This window comes from Pristiophorus japonicus, unplaced genomic scaffold, assembly GCF_044704955.1.
Source record: "Pristiophorus japonicus isolate sPriJap1 unplaced genomic scaffold, sPriJap1.hap1 HAP1_SCAFFOLD_288, whole genome shotgun sequence".
In the NCBI taxonomy this organism is placed as follows: Eukaryota; Metazoa; Chordata; class Chondrichthyes; family Pristiophoridae; genus Pristiophorus; species Pristiophorus japonicus.
In genome coordinates, this window is record NW_027252646.1 from 556,314 (window position 1) to 572,546 (window position 16,233).

The 16,233-nt window shown below is 52.5% G+C and overlaps 4 non-coding genes across 4 annotated transcripts; 1 reads left to right on the forward strand and 3 right to left on the reverse strand.

Moving 5' to 3' along the window:
• Positions 1 to 3,821: 3,821 nt before the first annotated feature.
• trnat-agu (transfer RNA threonine (anticodon AGU)) lies at positions 3,822 to 3,894 on the forward strand. Its single transcript has one exon. It is a non-coding gene; the product is annotated as a tRNA-Thr (tRNA).
• Positions 3,895 to 4,788: 894 nt separating this feature from the next.
• On the reverse strand, positions 4,789 to 4,861 carry trnat-ugu (transfer RNA threonine (anticodon UGU)). Its single transcript has one exon. It is a non-coding gene; the product is annotated as a tRNA-Thr (tRNA).
• A 2,056-nt stretch (positions 4,862 to 6,917) lies between these two features.
• Positions 6,918 to 6,990, reverse strand: trnat-agu (transfer RNA threonine (anticodon AGU)). The gene has a single exon. It is a non-coding gene; the product is annotated as a tRNA-Thr (tRNA).
• Positions 6,991 to 12,415: 5,425 nt separating this feature from the next.
• trnat-ugu (transfer RNA threonine (anticodon UGU)) lies at positions 12,416 to 12,488 on the reverse strand. Its single transcript has one exon. It is a non-coding gene; the product is annotated as a tRNA-Thr (tRNA).
• Positions 12,489 to 16,233: the final 3,745 nt, after the last annotated feature.

Below are 16,233 nucleotides of genomic sequence, written 5' to 3' on the forward strand. Positions count from 1 at the left end.
TTAGTCCTTTATCACAGGTCTCCAGAGTGCCTCACCAGCCTGTGAGGCTTCCTTAAGTACAGGTGCTCCCAAGGGATTGTGGGATCCCTTGGGACTCCAGGAGATAAGCCCTCTGGTGGTCAGACATGATAATTACAGGTTTACATTCGTAACAACACTTCCCCCCCCGCCCCCTGCCCCAAAGTCAATAGTGTAACTGTATACAATGTGAGTCGATCTGGGGCCTTCCTTGCCCTGGTTGATCGTCTCGGTGCAAATGCTGGTGTTGGTGAATCATTTGTTGGGCCCTCGCTGGGCTGCTGTGCAGCTGGCCTTGCTGGGCTGCTGGGGGGTGATGGGTTCTGCTTCGTGGTCAACCGCTGGGTCGGTTGCTACGTCTGTGTGTTGGACGGACGGTAGAGTGTGTTGTGGGTTGTTCTGGATAGTCTGTAAATCTGAGTTTGATTTGGTCCAAGTGTTTTCTGCAGGTGAGTCCATTTGCGAGTTTGACCACAAACACCTTGCTCCCTTCTTTGGCCAAAACAGTGGCAGCAATCCACTTGGGACCTTGTCCATAGTTCAACACAAATACAGGATCGTTTACTTCAATTTCACGTGACACATTTGTGCGATCACGTTATGTATTCTGTTGAAGCCGCCTGCTCTCTACCTGTTCGTGTAGATCAGGGTGGACTAACGAGAGCCTTGTCTGAAGTGCCCTTTTCATCAGCAGTTCAGTGGAAGGGACCCCGGTAAGTGAGTGGGGTCTTGTGCGGTAACTGAGCAGGACTCGGGACAAGCGAGTCTGCAGTGAGCCTTCAGTTACCCTTTTCAAGCTCTGCTTGATTGTTTGAACTGCTCGTTCTGCCTGACCGTCGGACGCTGGCTTAAACGGGGCAGGCGTGACATGTTTGACCCCATTGCGGGTCATGAATTCCTTGAACTCGGCACCGGTAAAGCACGGCCCATTGTCGCTTACAAGGACATCAGGCAGGCCGTGCGTGGCAAACACGGCCCGTAGGCTTTCGATGGTGGCAGCGGAAGTGCTTGCCGACATTATCACACATTCGATCCATTTGGAGTACGTATCTACAACCACTAAAAACATTTTTCCCCAAGAATGGGCCTGCATAGTCGACATGAACCCCAGACCACGGTTTGGAGGGCCAAGACCATAAACTTAGGGACGCCTCCCTGGGTGCGTTGCTTAACTGGGAACATGTATTACAGTTGTGCACACAGGACTCTAAGTCTGCATCGATACCGGGCCACCACCCGTGGGATCTGGCTATCGCTTTCATCATTACAATGCCTGGGTGGGTACTGTGGAGATCACGAATGAAAGTGCCCCTGCCCTTTTTTGGCATACCTACCCAAATGCCCCACAGGAGGCAATCTGCCTGTCTAAACATTTCATCTTTGTGTCGCTGGTATGGCTTTATTTCTTCGTTCATCTCTAACGGGACACTAGACCAACTCCCGTGGAGCGCACGGCTTTTTACTGAGGACAGTAAGGGGCCCTGGCTCATCCAGGTTCTAATCTGTCGGGCGGTGACAGGTGATTGCTCACTCTCGAATGTTTCCATTACCATAACTAAATCTGCGGGCTGTGCCATCTCCACCCCGGTGGTGGGCAATGGCAGCCTACTGAGAGCATCGGCACAGTTTTCTGTGCCTGGCCTGTGGCGGATGGTGTAGTTGTATGTGGACAACGTGAGCGCCCATCTCTGGATGCGGGCCGATGCGTTCGTATTTATCCCCTAATTTTCAGAAAGGAGGGATATAAGTGGCTTGTGGTCGATTTCCAATTCGAATTTGAGCCCAAACAGATATTGATGCATTTTCTTTACCCCGTAAACACACACTAACGCTTCTCTCTCGATCATACTGTAGGTCCTCTCGGCCTTCGACAGACTTCTGGTTGCATAAGCAACCGGTTGCAATTTCCCAAATTCATTCGCTTGTTACAACACACACCCGACCCCGTACGACGACGCATCACATGCTCGTACCAAACGTTTACATGGATCGTACAACACAAGCAATTTGTTTGAACATGACAGCTTCCTAGCTTTCTCAAAGGCATTTTCTTGGCTTTTACCCCAGACCCATTCATCTCCCTTGCGCAGTGGAGGGTGCAGGGGTTCTAACAATGTGCCAAGACCCGGTAAGAAGTTACCAACATAGTTCAGGAGTCCTAGAAACGACCGCAGCTCCGTCACGTTCCGTGGTCTCGGTGCCTTCTCGATTGCCCCCGTCTTCGAATCGGTGGGCCTGATGCCGTCCGCCGCGATTCTTCTCCCCGGGAACTCCACTTCAGGCACCGGGAAAACGCACTGCGAGCATTTCAGCCCGAGCCCCACACGATTAAGCCGACTAAGGAGCTCCTCCGCGTTCTGCAAATGCTCGACGGTGTCCCGACCTGTAACCAAGATGTCGTCCTGGAAGACCACGGTGCACGGGACCCACTTCAGCAAGCTTTCCGTGTTCCTCTGGAATATCGCCGTGGCTGATCGAATCCCAAACGGGCATCTGTCGTAAACGAAAAGACCTTTGTGCGTGTTGAGGCAGGTGAGGCCTTTCGAAGATTCCACCAGCTCCTGCGTCATGTAGGCCGAGGTCAAGTCCGGCTTCGTGAATGTTTTCCCCCCCAACCAGCGTGACAAATAGGTCATCAGCCTTTAGTAGCGGGTATTGATCCTGCAGGGAGAAACGATTAATAGTTACTTTGTAATCACCACAGATTCTGACGGTGCCGTCTCCCTTGAGGATTGGAACAATCGGACTGGCCCACTCATTGAATTCGATCGGCGAAATGATGTCCTCTCGTTGCAGCCTGTCCAGCTCAATGTCCACCCTCTCTCTCACCATGTAAGGTACCGCTCTCACCTTGTGATGGATGGGTCACGCCCCCGGAATTAAATGGATCTGTACTTTTGCTCCTTGGAACTTCCTGACGCCTGGTTCGAACAGCGAGGGGAACTTGCTTAGGACCTGGGCACATGAGGTGTCGTCGACGGATGTATCTTTCCCAGCCAGCTCCTGCCGAACAGCGTGGGGCCATCGCCCGGTACCACCCACAGTGGTAAATCATGCACCGCTCCATCGTAGGAGATCTTTCCGGTAGCACTGCCGATTACGGGAATCAGTTCCTTTGTGTACGTTCTACGTTTGGTTCGAATGGGAGTCAGGACTGGCCTTGAAGCCTTGTTGCACCACAACTTATCGAAAGTCTTTTTGCTCATTATGGACTGGCTCGCGCCCGTGTCCAGCTCCATGGACACCGGGAGTCCATTTAATTCAACCTTCAGCATTATCGGGGGACACTTTGTGGTAAATGTGTGCACCCCATATACCTCTGCCTCCTCGGTCTGAGGCTCTGGTTCATCGTGTTCCACCGTGGATCTGTCCTGCTCTGCAACAAGGTGGTTTGCAGGATTAGCAGGGTTTGCAGCTCGCCTGCACATACGTTGGAGGTGTCCCATTGTTCCACAGCCCTTGCAAACGTACCCTTTGAAGCGGCATGAATGGAATCGATGATCACCAAGACCACCCCAACCTCTGTCGTCGAGCTACAGTACGCGGACGACGCCTGAATCTGCGCACATTCAGAGGCTGAACTCCAGGATATAGTCAATGTATTTACTGAGGCGTACGAAAGCACTGGCCTTACACTAAACATCCGTAAGACAAAGGTCCTCCACCAACCTGTCCTCGCCGCACAGCACTGCCCCCCAGTCATCAAGATCCACGGCGTGGCCCTGGACAACGTGGACCATTTCCCTTCTCATTCTTCAAACACACAGCACTAACTGGGGAATGACCCACAGCCCAGGGCAGGTGGATCCATAGCTCAGGGGTTAGAGCACTGGTCTAGTAAACCAGGGGTCGTGGGTTCAAATCTCACTGGGGCCTACTCAAAATTAGCTCAGTCTTTAAATTCACTGTCAATTAACAAGGGCTTTAATTATAAATATGAAACAGCTCCCAGACTGACTGTGGAACTGTGGGCTTGTTCTTGACCACATTTATGAAGTGCTGGAACCAACAGACCTCGAGCTGGAAAGTGGGATGAGGCTGGGTTGCTCTTGGCCGGTCGGCGTGGATACGATGGGCCGAATGGGATTCTGCCTCTCCCTTACTCTTTTTCCTTCTCACTCAATCTCTCAACCTGACTTTCTCTTTCTCTCTCACTCTTTGTCTCTAACATCATCAGCATAGGTGTGATATATTCACAGGGCACAGCACACACAGCTTCCTAACATGGCGCGCAGCTCTCTCGGAAGTCTCCGGAAACCCGCCGAATTCTGTTTGTTATTAACTCTGCATTTGCAGTACACAATACGTCCACATCCTCAATGTGGAGCTACAAACATTACAAGCTGACAGACATTGCAAGAGGCAGTCCCTCGGAATCGAGGAAGACTTGCTTCCACTCAAAAAATGAGTTCCCCTTTATCCATCCTGTTGGTTACATCCTCAAAGAATTCCAGCAAATTAGTCAAACATGACTTCCCCTTCATAAATCAATGCTGACTCTGCCTGACCGAATTATGCTTTACCCAATGGCCTGCTCCTGAAGGAGTGAGAGGAGAGAGGGGGGAGGGGAGACTGCGAGGAGGAAAGTGTGGCAGAGGAGAGAGAGGGAGGAAGGGGAAAGAGAAGTTAAGGGGAGAGAGGGAAGGAGTGAGAAACAGAGGGGACGGAAAGTAAGAGCGAGGAGAAGGGAAGAGAGAGAGAGGGGGAGAATCTGAAAGGAAAGGGAAAAGAGAAAGAAACTGATATTTAGATACTGAGCTAATTTTGAGTAGGCCCCAGTGAGATTTGAACCCACGACCCCTGGTTTACAAGACCAGTGCTCTAACCCCTGAGCTATGGAGCCACCTGCACTGGGCTGTGGGTCATTCCCCAGTTAGTGCTGTGTGTTTGAAGAATGAGGAGGGGTCAATGAAACGCTCAGATTGTGTCTCATCCCCCAGACACTTGCCTCCGTCTCTTCTAATATTCGCCTCTCAACATCGATATATCGGGTCTTTCACGTAGTAAAACATCCCAAGGCAACTCAGTCACACTCTGGCTCAATCTCTCTGTCTCACTGTCTCTCTCTCTCTTTCTCTCTCAATCTCTCTGTCTCTCCATCTCCCTGTCTCTCTCATTCTCTGTCTGTTTCTTTGTCTCTCACTCTCTCTCTCTCTCTGTGTCTCTCTCACCTGTAAGGGTACACCCATTTTTCTTGGAACAAGGCACAGGAAGAGACCACGGTAAAACTGTTTTAAAGTAAAAACGTTTGGACTACCTGGGAGGGGGAAGGCAAGTGGTGACACATCACCCATTAAAAGCAATGGCTGAGGTCAAGGACTGAACTTGGTTATACATACAGACAAAGAGATTGATACTGTCTATCCGGGGAGTCCCACAGTTGATTGGCCACAGGGGGTAACACAGTTCCCCCCAGAGACTACAGGTCTGCAAGAAAATAGGACTATAAAGGACCCAAGGAAATGCACATTTTTGGATAACAGGGCATTAAGGATAAGGAGTTATCTTTTGCACTGTCGACTCCATGTGCAAATTAGTAGCCAGTCAAACTTCTCAGCACAGCCAGTTAAACAAATCACTGCATCGATCCAGATGCATTCATCGGACACCAGCCCAGCAGGGAACTTATTCTTACTGTGGATATAAATATCACCATCATCGGCAGTCCCTCGGAATCGAGTAAGACTTGCTTCAACTCTAAAAGTGAGTTCTCAGGTGGTTGAACAGTCTAATACTGGAACTACCGTCCCTGTCACAGGTGGGACAGATAGTTGTTGAGGGAAGGGGAGGGTGGGACTGGTTTGCCGCACGCTCCTTCCGCTGCCTGCGCTTGGTCTCTGCACGCTCTCGGCGATGAGACTTGTGGTGCTCAGCACCCTCCCGGATGCACTTCCTCCACTTCGGGCGGACTGGTCTTTGGCCCAGGGACGCCCAGGTGTCAGTGGGGATGTTGCATTTTATCAAGGGAGGCTTTGAGGGGTGTCCCTTGTAACGTTTCCTCTGCCCACCTTTGTCTCGCTTGCCGTGTGGGAGTTCCGATTCGAGCGCTTGCTTTGGGGAGTCTCGTGTCTGGGGACCATGCGGACAATGTGGCCCTGCCCAGCGGAGCTGGTCAAGCAGGAAGGTACACAAGCAGGAGGTAGAAAGATGAAGCAAAAGGACAAACAGAGAGACAGAAGGAGACGAAAGGAAGAGGTGCTGCAGAGAACGGATAGAAGGAGAACCGACCGGTCACGGAACCAACAACCACAAACCTACAATAACTACAGCCAGGAATGGCGATTGTATGTCTTCAGTCGATTTCTCTCAGCAGTCTCGTCCTGTAGTTTTTAGTCGGTTTTTTGTTGTGTAATAAAACGGACCCTGGGTTAAGCCTAAAATTTTGTTCCATGTGTTGTCCTCTCCCCACTAGAAGTTCCGAGGTCTAACAATCAGTGAACAACACACACCCCGACACACTCTCTCTCTGTCTCTCAAGGGGGAAGGGCAGAGAGAGAGAGGAGGGAGGGGAGAGAGAGGAAGAAAGGCAGAGGGTGAAAAGGGTAAAGGGAAAGTGAGAACGAGAGGGGACGGGGAGAGGGAGGGGGAAAGGGAGAAAGAAAGAGAGAAAGAGGAGGAAAGGGAGAAAGGCAGAGAGGATGGGTAGAGAAAGAGGGGGAAGGAAAGACAGAGGAAGTGGAGAGTGGGAAGGGTGAGAAAGACAGTGCAAGGGATGAACCGGGACTGGGAGAGAGAAAGGGGAAGGAGAGTGAACGGAACGAGAGAGAAATTTAAAGGGCAGTGATGGGGAAGGCAGAGAGAGAGGAATCGAGAGCCTGCAGTTCCAGGGTCTGTCTTGGAGCTGTTTAATATTTATAATTAAAGTCCTTGTTAATTGACAGTGAATTTAAATACTGAGCAGGCCCCAGTGAGATTTGAACCCACGACCCCTGGTTTACTAGACCAGTGCTCTAACCGCTGAGCTATGGAGCCACCTGCTCTGGGCTGTGGGTCATTCCCCAGTTAGTGCTGTGTGTTTGAAGAATGAGGAGGGGTCAGTGAAACGCTCAGATTGTGTCTCATCCCCCAGACTCCTGCCTCCGTTCATTCAATATTCGCCTCTCAACATCGATATATCGGGTCTTTCACGTAGTAAAACATCCCAAGGCAACTCAGTCACACTCTGTCCCAATCTCTCTGTCTCTCTGTCTCTCTCTCATTCTCTGCCTCTCTCTCTCTCTCCGTGTCTCCCTCACTTTTTCTCTGCTTCTGGATGGGGAAGGGGAGAGAGAAAAGGAGAGGGGAAGAGATAGAGGGGGAGGGGGGAGAGAGGGGAAGGAGTGAGAGAGATAGGGAGAAGGGGAAAGAGAAAAAAGGAACCTGTTGTTCCAGGGTCGGTTTTGGAGCTGGTTAATATTTATAATTAAAGCCCTTGTTAATTGACCATGAATTTAAATACTGAGCTAATTTTGAGTCGGCCCGAGTGAGATTTGAACCCACGACTACTGGTTTAACAAGACCAGTGCTCTAACCCCTGAGTTATGGAGCCACCTGCCTTGGCCTGGCTCTCTGTGTCTCTCTCTCTCGTTCTCTCTGTCTCTCACTTTCTCTCTGTCTCTCGAGAGGGAAGGGGAGAGAGGAGGAAAGGGAGAAAGAGAGGGGTTAAGGGAGAGAGGGAGGGGAGAGATAGAGGGGGAAGGCGAGAGAGAATGGTACGGTGAGGGAGTGGGGGAAAGGGAGGGGGAAGGGAAACATAGAAACATCGACATAGAAACATAGAAACATAGAAAATAGGTGCAGGAGTAGGCCATACGGCCCTTCGAGCCTGCACCACCATTCAATGAGTTCATGGCTGATCATGCAACGTCAGTACCCCATTCCTGCTTTCTCACCATACCCCTTGATCCCCCTAGTAGTAAGGACTACATCTAACTCCTTTTTGAATATATTTAGTGAATTGGCCTCAACTACTTTCTGTGGTAGAGAATTCCACATGTTCACCACTCTCTGGGTGAAGAAGTTTCTCCTCATCTCGGTCCTAAATGGCTTACCCCTTATCCTTAGACTGTGACCCCTGGCTCTGGACTTCCCCAACATTGGGAACATTCTTCCTGCATCTAACCTGTCTAAACCCGTCAGAATTTTAAACGTTTCTATGAGGTCCCCTCTCATTCTTCTGAACTCCAGTGAATACAAGCCCAGTTGATCCAGTCTTTCTTGATATGTCAGTCCCGCCATCCCGGGAATCAGTCTGGTGAACCTTCTCTGCATTCCCTCAATAGCAAGAATGTCCTTCCTCAAGTTAGGAGACCAAAACTGTACACAATACTCCAGGTGTGGCCTCATCAAGGCCCTGTACAACTGCAGTAACACCTCCCTGCTCCTATACTCAAATCCCCTCGCTATGAAGGCCAACATGCCATTTGCTTTCTTCACCACCTGCTGTACCTGCATGCCAACCTTCAATGACTGATGTACCATGACACCCAGTTCTCGTTGCACCTCCCCTTTTGTTAATCTGTCACCATTCAGATAATAGTCTGTCTCTCTGTTTTTAACCACCAAAGTGGATAACCTCACATTTATCCACATTATACTTCATCTGCCATGCATTTGCTCACTCACCGAACCTATCCAAGTCACTCTGCAGCCTCATAGCATCCTCCTCGCAGCTCACACTGCCACCCAACTTAGTGTCATCCGCAAATTTGGAGATACTACATTTAATCCCTTCGTCTAAATCATTAATGTACAGTGTAAACAGCTGGGGCCCCAGCACAGAACCTTGCGGTACCCCACTAGTCACTGCCTGCCATTCTGAAAAGTACCCATTTACTCCTACTCTTTGCTTCCTGTCTGACAACCAGTTCTCAGTCCACGTCAGCACACTACCCCCAATCTCATGTGCTTTAACTTTGCACATGGGATTGGGGTAGTGTGCTGAGAGGAGAAAGGGGTGATAGACAGAGAGGGGAGTGGAGAGTGAGAAGGGAGGGGCGAAGGGGAGAGCGAGAGGGGGTCGTGAGAGGGGAAGGAGTGACAGAGAGAGAGGGTGAAGAGAGAGTGAAGGGTAAGGAAGGGAGAGGGGAGAGAGAAGGAGGGGGTTGGAGAGAGATCGAGGTGGAAGGAAAGGGAGAGGAAGGGGAGGGGAGGAAGGGGGAGAGAAAGGGGGAGTGAGAAAGGGGGAAGGAGAGTGAGTGGAGGAGAGAGAGAGAGAGAGAGAGCGGGACACAGGAGAGACAGAGGAGGAAAGAAATGGAGCGGGGGAACGGGAGAGGATGGGTACAGAGGGACGGAAATAGAGAGGGGGAAGGGGAGAGAGAGGAAGTGGAGAGTGGGAAGGGAGGGAGAGAGACAGGGGAAGGGGTGAAAGGGAGACAGGGAGAGGGGGGAAAGGGGGACAGGGAGAGGGGGGGAAGGAGAGCGAGAGAAGAAAAATAAAAGGCAGTAATGGGGAAGGCAGGGAGAGAGATCAAGAGCCTGCATTTTGAGGGTTGGTCTTGGAGCTGCTAATATTTATAATTTAACTCCTTGTTAATTGATGGTGAATTTAAATACTGAGTGAACTTTGAGTAGGCCCCAGTCAGATTTGAACTCATAACTGCTGATTTACAAGAGCAGTGCTCTAACCCTTGAGCTACGGAGCCAGCTCCGCTGGGAAAGACCGGGGAAGGAGCAGGAAAGAGAGGGATTGTTTCATCGCAACTTCTCGTCTTGCATTATCTCGGTAACGTTGACGGAAGGATGCGTTTGTCTGGTTGATCACCCCAATGGGAAGGGGAGAGAGAGAGAAAGGATGCAGGGGAGAGAGAGGGAGAAGGTGAGAATCTGAAAGGAAAGAGAAAGGGAGAAGGTGAGGCAATAGGCAGGGAAAGCAGATGGAGAACAGTTTGTGATGGGGAAGTGGGAGAGAGTGTGTCAGAGAGACAAGCCTGCTGTTCCAGAGTCGGTCTTGGAGCTGGTTAATATTTATAATTAAACCCTTGTTAACTAATGGTGAATTTAAATATTAAGCTAATTTTGAGCAGGACCCAGCCTCGGGTTTACTGGACAAGTGCTCTAACCCATGAGCTATGGAGCCACCTGCGCTGGGTTTGCTCTCTGTGTCTCTTTCTCTCGTTCTCTCACTTTTTCTCTGTCTCTCGAGGGGGAAGGGGAGAGAGAGGGAGGAAGGTGAGAGCGATGGGGGAGGGGATAGAGAGAGGGGAAGGGGGGGAGAGAGGGAGGGGAAGGGGAGAGAGAGGGAGGAAGGTGAGAGCGATGGGGGAGGGGATAGAGAGAGGGGAAGGGGGAGAGAGAGGGATGGGAAGGGGAGAGAGAGGGGAAGGGGAGAGAGAGGGGAAGGGGAGAAAGTGGGGAAGGGGCGAAAGAAGGAATGGGAGTGAATGGGGGAAGGGGAGAGAGGGGAAGGGGAGAGAGAGAGAGAGAGAGAGAGAGAGGGGAAGGGGAGAGAGAGGGGGAAGGGAAGAGAGAGAGGGGGAACGGAGAGAGAGGGGGAAGGGGAGAGAGAGGGGGAAGGGAGAGAGTGTGGGAAGGGGAGAGAGAGGGGGAAGGGGAGAGAGAGGGGAAGGGGAGAGAGAGGGGAAGGGGGGAGAGAGAGGGGGAAGGGGAGAGAGAGGGGAAGGGGGGAGAGAGAGGGGGAAGGGGAGAGAGAAAGGGGAGGGGGAGAGGGTGGGTAGGGGAGAGCAATGGGAGGGGGAGAGAGAGAGGGAATTGGAGAGAGAGAGAGGGGAGAGGGGAATGGGAGAGCAAGGGGGAAGGGGAGAGAGGGGGGAAGGGGAGAGAGAGGGGGAAGGGGAGAGAGTGTGGGAAGGGGAGAGAGAGGGGGAAGGGGAGAGAGAGGGGAGAAGGGGAGAGAGAGGGCGAAGGGGAGAGAGAGGGGAAGGGGAGAGAGAGGGGAAGGGGAGAGAGAGGGGGAAGGGGAGAGACAGGGGGAAGGGGGGAGAGAGAGGGGGAAGGGGAGAGAGTGTGGGAAGAGGAGAGGGAGGGGGAAGGGGAGAGAGAGGGGAGAAGGGGAGAAGTGGAGAGAGAGCGAAGGGGAGAGAGAGGGGAAGGGGAGAGAGAGGGCGAAGGGGAGAGAGGAAGAAGGGGAGAGAGAGAGGGGGAAGGGGAGAGAGAGGGGGAAGGCGAGAGAGAGGGGGAAGGGGAGAAAGAGGGGAGAAGGGGAGAGAGAGGGCGAAGGGGAGAGAGAGGGGAAGGAGAGAGGGGAAGGGGAGAGAGAGGGGAAGGAGAGAGAGGGGAGAGAGAGTGGAAGGAGTGGGAGAGAGGGCAAGGGGAGAGAGGGAGGGGAAGGGCGGGATTGTTTCATCGCGCCTTCTCGTCTCGCGCCATCTCGGTAACGTTGACGGAAGGGTGCGTTTGTCTGGTCGATCACCCCAATGGGAAGGGGAGAGAGAGTGTGGAAGGGAGGAAGGGGGACTGGGAGAGAGAAAGTGGAAGGAGAGAGAGGAAGGACGCAGGGGAGGGAGAGGGAGAAGGGGAGAATCTGAAAGGAAAGCGAAGAGAGAGAGAGGGAGGGGAGAGAGGAGGAATGGGAAAGGGAGGGGGGAGAGGGAGAGTGAAAAGGCAGAGGTGGAAGGGGAGAGAGGGAGGAGAGAGTGGGTCGGGAGGGGAGAAAGGGAGAAAGTGAGAGAGGCGGAAGGGGAGAGAGGGTGAGGAGACGGAGTGGGAAGGAGGGAGAGGGGAATGAGTGAGAGACGGGGAAAGCGAGAAAGCAGGAATGAGGTACTGAAGTTACACGATCAGCCATGATCATATTGAATGGTGGTGCAGGCTCGAAGGGCCGAATGGCCTACTCCTGCACCTAGTTTCTATGTTTCTATGATTCTATGTCCGTTGTACCCCGTAGGGGAGAAACCCGCACTGTGACTCCGGGAGGAGCTCCTCGGCCACAGGGAGAAGACGGTTGAGGAGGACTCTAGCGATGACTTTCCCAGGGGATGATAACAGGGTGGTCTTGGACCTGGCCTGGAGACAACGAAGGTTGAACAGCTTCCCACTGGTTCTGCAGTTTAGTTCCACTCCAGCGGGGAGCTTGTTGACTGTGAGGTGGAGCACGGCAGCGAGGAATATTGAGACCCACGGCAATGTGGGTTTGACTCTTAACTGCCCGTGTGAAACGGTCAAGTGAGGCCCTCAGTTGTGTTCAAGAAGGCTGCTCACCACGACCCTCTCCAGGGGCAATTAGGGATGGGCAATAAATGCCGGCCTTGCTCGCGACGGCCATATCCCGCAACGAATCTAAAACAAATATCGGTGGCTCTCAGACTGGATATGAAGAAGACTCGGTTACAGACTGGTCACAGAATGTGAAAGTGCTGTGGGCTGTATTTAAACTGTGAAGTGAGTCGGTTCCTGTTGATGGTGTCGGCCTGTCGCCGATTGACAGCGAGTTCAGGAACAGAAGCCAAAATTGAGTAGGCCCCAGTGAGATTTGAACTCACGACCCCTGGTTTACAAGACCAGTGCTCTAACCCCTGAGCTATGGAGCCACCTTCAACACTACCTCATGTTTGCTTCTTACTATTGTTAACAAGGAGGTGGGGCCCGAATATAATCATTCTTGGTGATTCATCCCTGCACAATCATTGGAACATGATTGTTTCTCTGTCTCTCGAGAGGGAAGGGGAGAAGGCGAGAGAGAATGGTATGGTGAGGGAGTGGGGCAAAGGGAGATAGACAGAGAGGAAAGTGGAGAGTGAGTGAAGGGTAAGGGGAGAGAAGGAGGTGGATGGACAGAGGGAAAAATGGGGAAGGAGAGTGAGTGGAGGAGAGAGAGCAAGGCACAGGACAAAAGAAATGGAGTGGGGGAAAGGGAGAAAGGGGGACAGGGGAAGGAGAGTGAGAGAAGAACAATAGAAGGCAGTGAGAGAGATTGAGAGCCTGTAGTTTGAGGGTCAGTATTTATGATTAAAGTCCTTGTTAATTGATGGTGAATTTAAATACTGAGCTAATTGTGAGGAGACCCCAGTGCGATTTGAACCCATGATCTCTGGTTTACTAGACCAGTGCTCCAACCCCTGAGCTATGGAGCCAGCTCCTATGGAGAAGTCAGGGGAAGGAGCAGGAAAGAGAGAGGAAGGGAAATGAGAGAGTGGAAGGAGTGAGAGAGAGGGGGAAGGGGAGAGAGTGGAGAAGGAGTGAGAGAGAGGGGGAAGGGAAAAGAGAGAGAGGGAGGGGAGAGCGGGGAAATGGGAAAGAGAGGAGGGAGAGGAAGAGTGAAAAGGCTGAGGTGGAAGGGGAGAGAGGGAGGAGAGAGTGGGTCGGGAGGGGAGAGAGGGAGAAAAGGAGAGAGGGAGAGGCGAGGGAGGGGGAAGGGGGGAGAGGGGAATGAGTGAGAGACGGGGAAAGCGAGATAGCAGGAAAGGGAGAGAGGGGTAAAAAGATGTAGAACGGGTCGTGATGGGGAAGGGAGTGGGGGAAAGGGAGAGTGAAGGGAAGAGGGGGGAAGGGGAGGCAGGCAGAGAGGGAAGTGGAGAGTGAGAAGGAATAGGGGAAGGGGAGAGTGAGAGGGGGTAGTGAGATGGAAAGGAGTGAGCGAGAGATGGGAAAAGGGAGAGAGGGGGAAGAGAGAGTGAAGGGGGACGAGAGAGAGAGGGGGAGGGGAAGGGAGAGAGAGGGGGGAGTGGAGAGAAAGAAGTGGAGAAAAGGGAGGGAGAAAGAGATGGGAGTGGAGAGAGAGGGTGAAGAGGAGAGAGGGATAAGAGTGAGAGAGAGGTGGAGGGAAGGGAGAGAGAGGGGTTGGAATGAGAGAGCGAAGTGGAGAGAGGGGAGGTGAGAGAGAGATGGGGTGGAGAGAGGGGGGGAAGGGGAGAGTGAGAAGGCGTCATGAGAGGGAAAGGAGTGAGAGAGACGGGAAAAGGGAGAGTGAAGGGGAAGGGAGGGAGATAAAATAGCCTAAGGCACCTCAATCACACTCTGGCTCAATCTCTCTCTGTCTCTCTCTCTCTTTCTCTATCTCTCTTTCTCTCTCTCTGTCTCTTTCGCTCACTCTCTCTGTCTCTCTCTCATTCTCACTTTCTCTGTGTCACTCTCTCTCTGTATCTTTTTCACTTTCTCTCTGTCTCATCAGCGGGAAGGGTAGAGAGGGAGAGAGGAGGGAGGGTAGAGAGAGGGGAAGAAAGGCAGAGGCAGAGAGTGAAAAGGGTAAAGGGAAAGTGAGAGCGAGAGGGAAATGGGGAGAGGGAGGGAAAGGGAGAGAGAGAGGGGGGAAGGGGAGCGAGAGATGGGAAGGGGAGAGAGAGAGAGGGGAAGGGGAGAGAGAGGGGAAGGGGAGCGAGAGATGGGGAGGGGAGTGAGAGATGGGGGGGAAGTGAGAGATGGGGGGGGAGAGAGAGATGGGGAGGGGAGCGAGAGATGGGAAGGGGAGAGAGAGAGAGGGGAAGGGGAGAGAGAGGGGAAGGGGAGCGAGAGATGGGGAGGGGAGTGAGAGATGGGGGGGAGAGAGAGATGGGGGGGGAGTGAGAGATGGGAAGGGGAGTGAGAGATGGGGGGGAGAGAGAGATGGGGAGGGGAGCGAGAGATGGGAAGAGGAGAGAGAAAGTTACAGTCAGAAGGGAAAAGGGAGAGAGTGAGGGGGAAGGAGAGAGAGAAGGAGAGGGAGATGGAGAGAGATAGAGGGGGAAGGAAAGGGAGAGGAAGGGGAGAGAGAGTGGGAAAGGGGGGAAGGGAGAGAGAAAGGATGAAGGAGAGTGAGCGGAGGGGAGAGAGAGAGAGAAATAAAGGGAAATGATAGAGAGAGGAGGAAGGGAAGAGATAAATCGAGAGCCTGTTGTTCCAGGGTCGGTCTCAGAGCTTTTTAATATTTATAATTAAAGCCCTTGTCAATTGATGGTGAATTTAAATACTGAGCTCAGTTTTAGTAGGGCCCAGCTACCTGCTCTGAGCTCTCTCTCTCTCTCTCTCTCTCGCTCTCTCTCTCTCTCTCTCTCGAGGGGGAAGGGGATAGAGAGGGAAAGGGAGAGAGAGAGAGAGAGGGGTTAAGGGAGAGAGGAAAGGGAGAGATAGAGGGAGAAGGGGAGAGAGAATGGCAGGGTGAGAGAGTGGGGGAAAGGGGAGAGCCTGTGGTGTCTGGGGGAAGGGAAGAGAGGGGAAAGGGAGATAGACAGAGAGGGAAGTGGAGAGTGAGAAGGGGGGAGCGAGAGGGGGGAGTGAGAGAGAAAGAAAAAGGGAGAAGAGAAAGTGAAGGGGTACTAGAGAGAGGGGCAGGAGTGAGAGAGATCGAGAAAGAGGAGGGAAGGGAGAAGGTGAAAAGGGATTGAGAGAGGGGGAAGGGGACAGAGAGTAAGAGTGAGAAGGGAAGATTGGGGGAGAGGGGAGAGCCTGTTGTGCCAGGGTTGGTTTCATATTTATAATTAAAGCCCTTGCTAATTTAAACACTGAGCTGAGTAGGACCCAATGAGATTTGAACCCACTACTCCTGGTTGACGAGACCAATGATCTAACCCCTGAGCCACGGAACCACCTGCCCTGGGATGTGGGTCATTCCCCAGTTAGTGCTGTGCGTTTGAAGAATGAGGAGGGGTCAGTGAAACGCTCAGATTGTGTCTCATCCCCCAAACTCCTGCCTCCGTCTCTCAATAATCGCCTCTCAACATCGATATATCGGGTCTTTCACGTAGTAAAACATCCCAAGGCAACTCAGTCACACTCTGTCCCAATCTCTCTGTCTCTCTGTCTTTCTGACTCTCTGTCTCATTCCCTGCCTCTCGCGCTCTCTCCGTGTCTCTCTCACTTATTCTCTGCTTCTGGATAAGGGAGAGAGAAAAGGAGAAGGAAAGAGATAGAGAGGGAGGGGGAAGAGATAGGGGGTGAGGGGAGTGAGAGGGGAAGGAGTGACAGAGATAGGGGGAAGGGAAAAGAGGAAAATAAGCTTGTTGTTCCAGGGCGACAAGTTCCCACTGTCACAGGACAGAGAGTGGAGAGCACCAGTTCCCACTGTCACAGGACAGAGAGTGGAGAGCACCAGTTCCCACTGTCACAGGACGGGAGAGTGGAGAGCACCAGTTCCCACTGTCACAGGACAGAGAGTGGAGAGCACCAGTTCCCACTGTCACAGGACAGAGAGTGGAGAACACCAGTTCCCACTGTCACAGGACAGAGAGTGGAGAACACCAGTTCCCACTGTCACAGGACAGAGAGTGGAGAACACCAGTTCCCACTGTCACAGGACAGAGAGTGGAGAGCACCAGTTCCCACTGTCACAGGACAGAGAGTGGAGAGCACCAGTTCCCACTG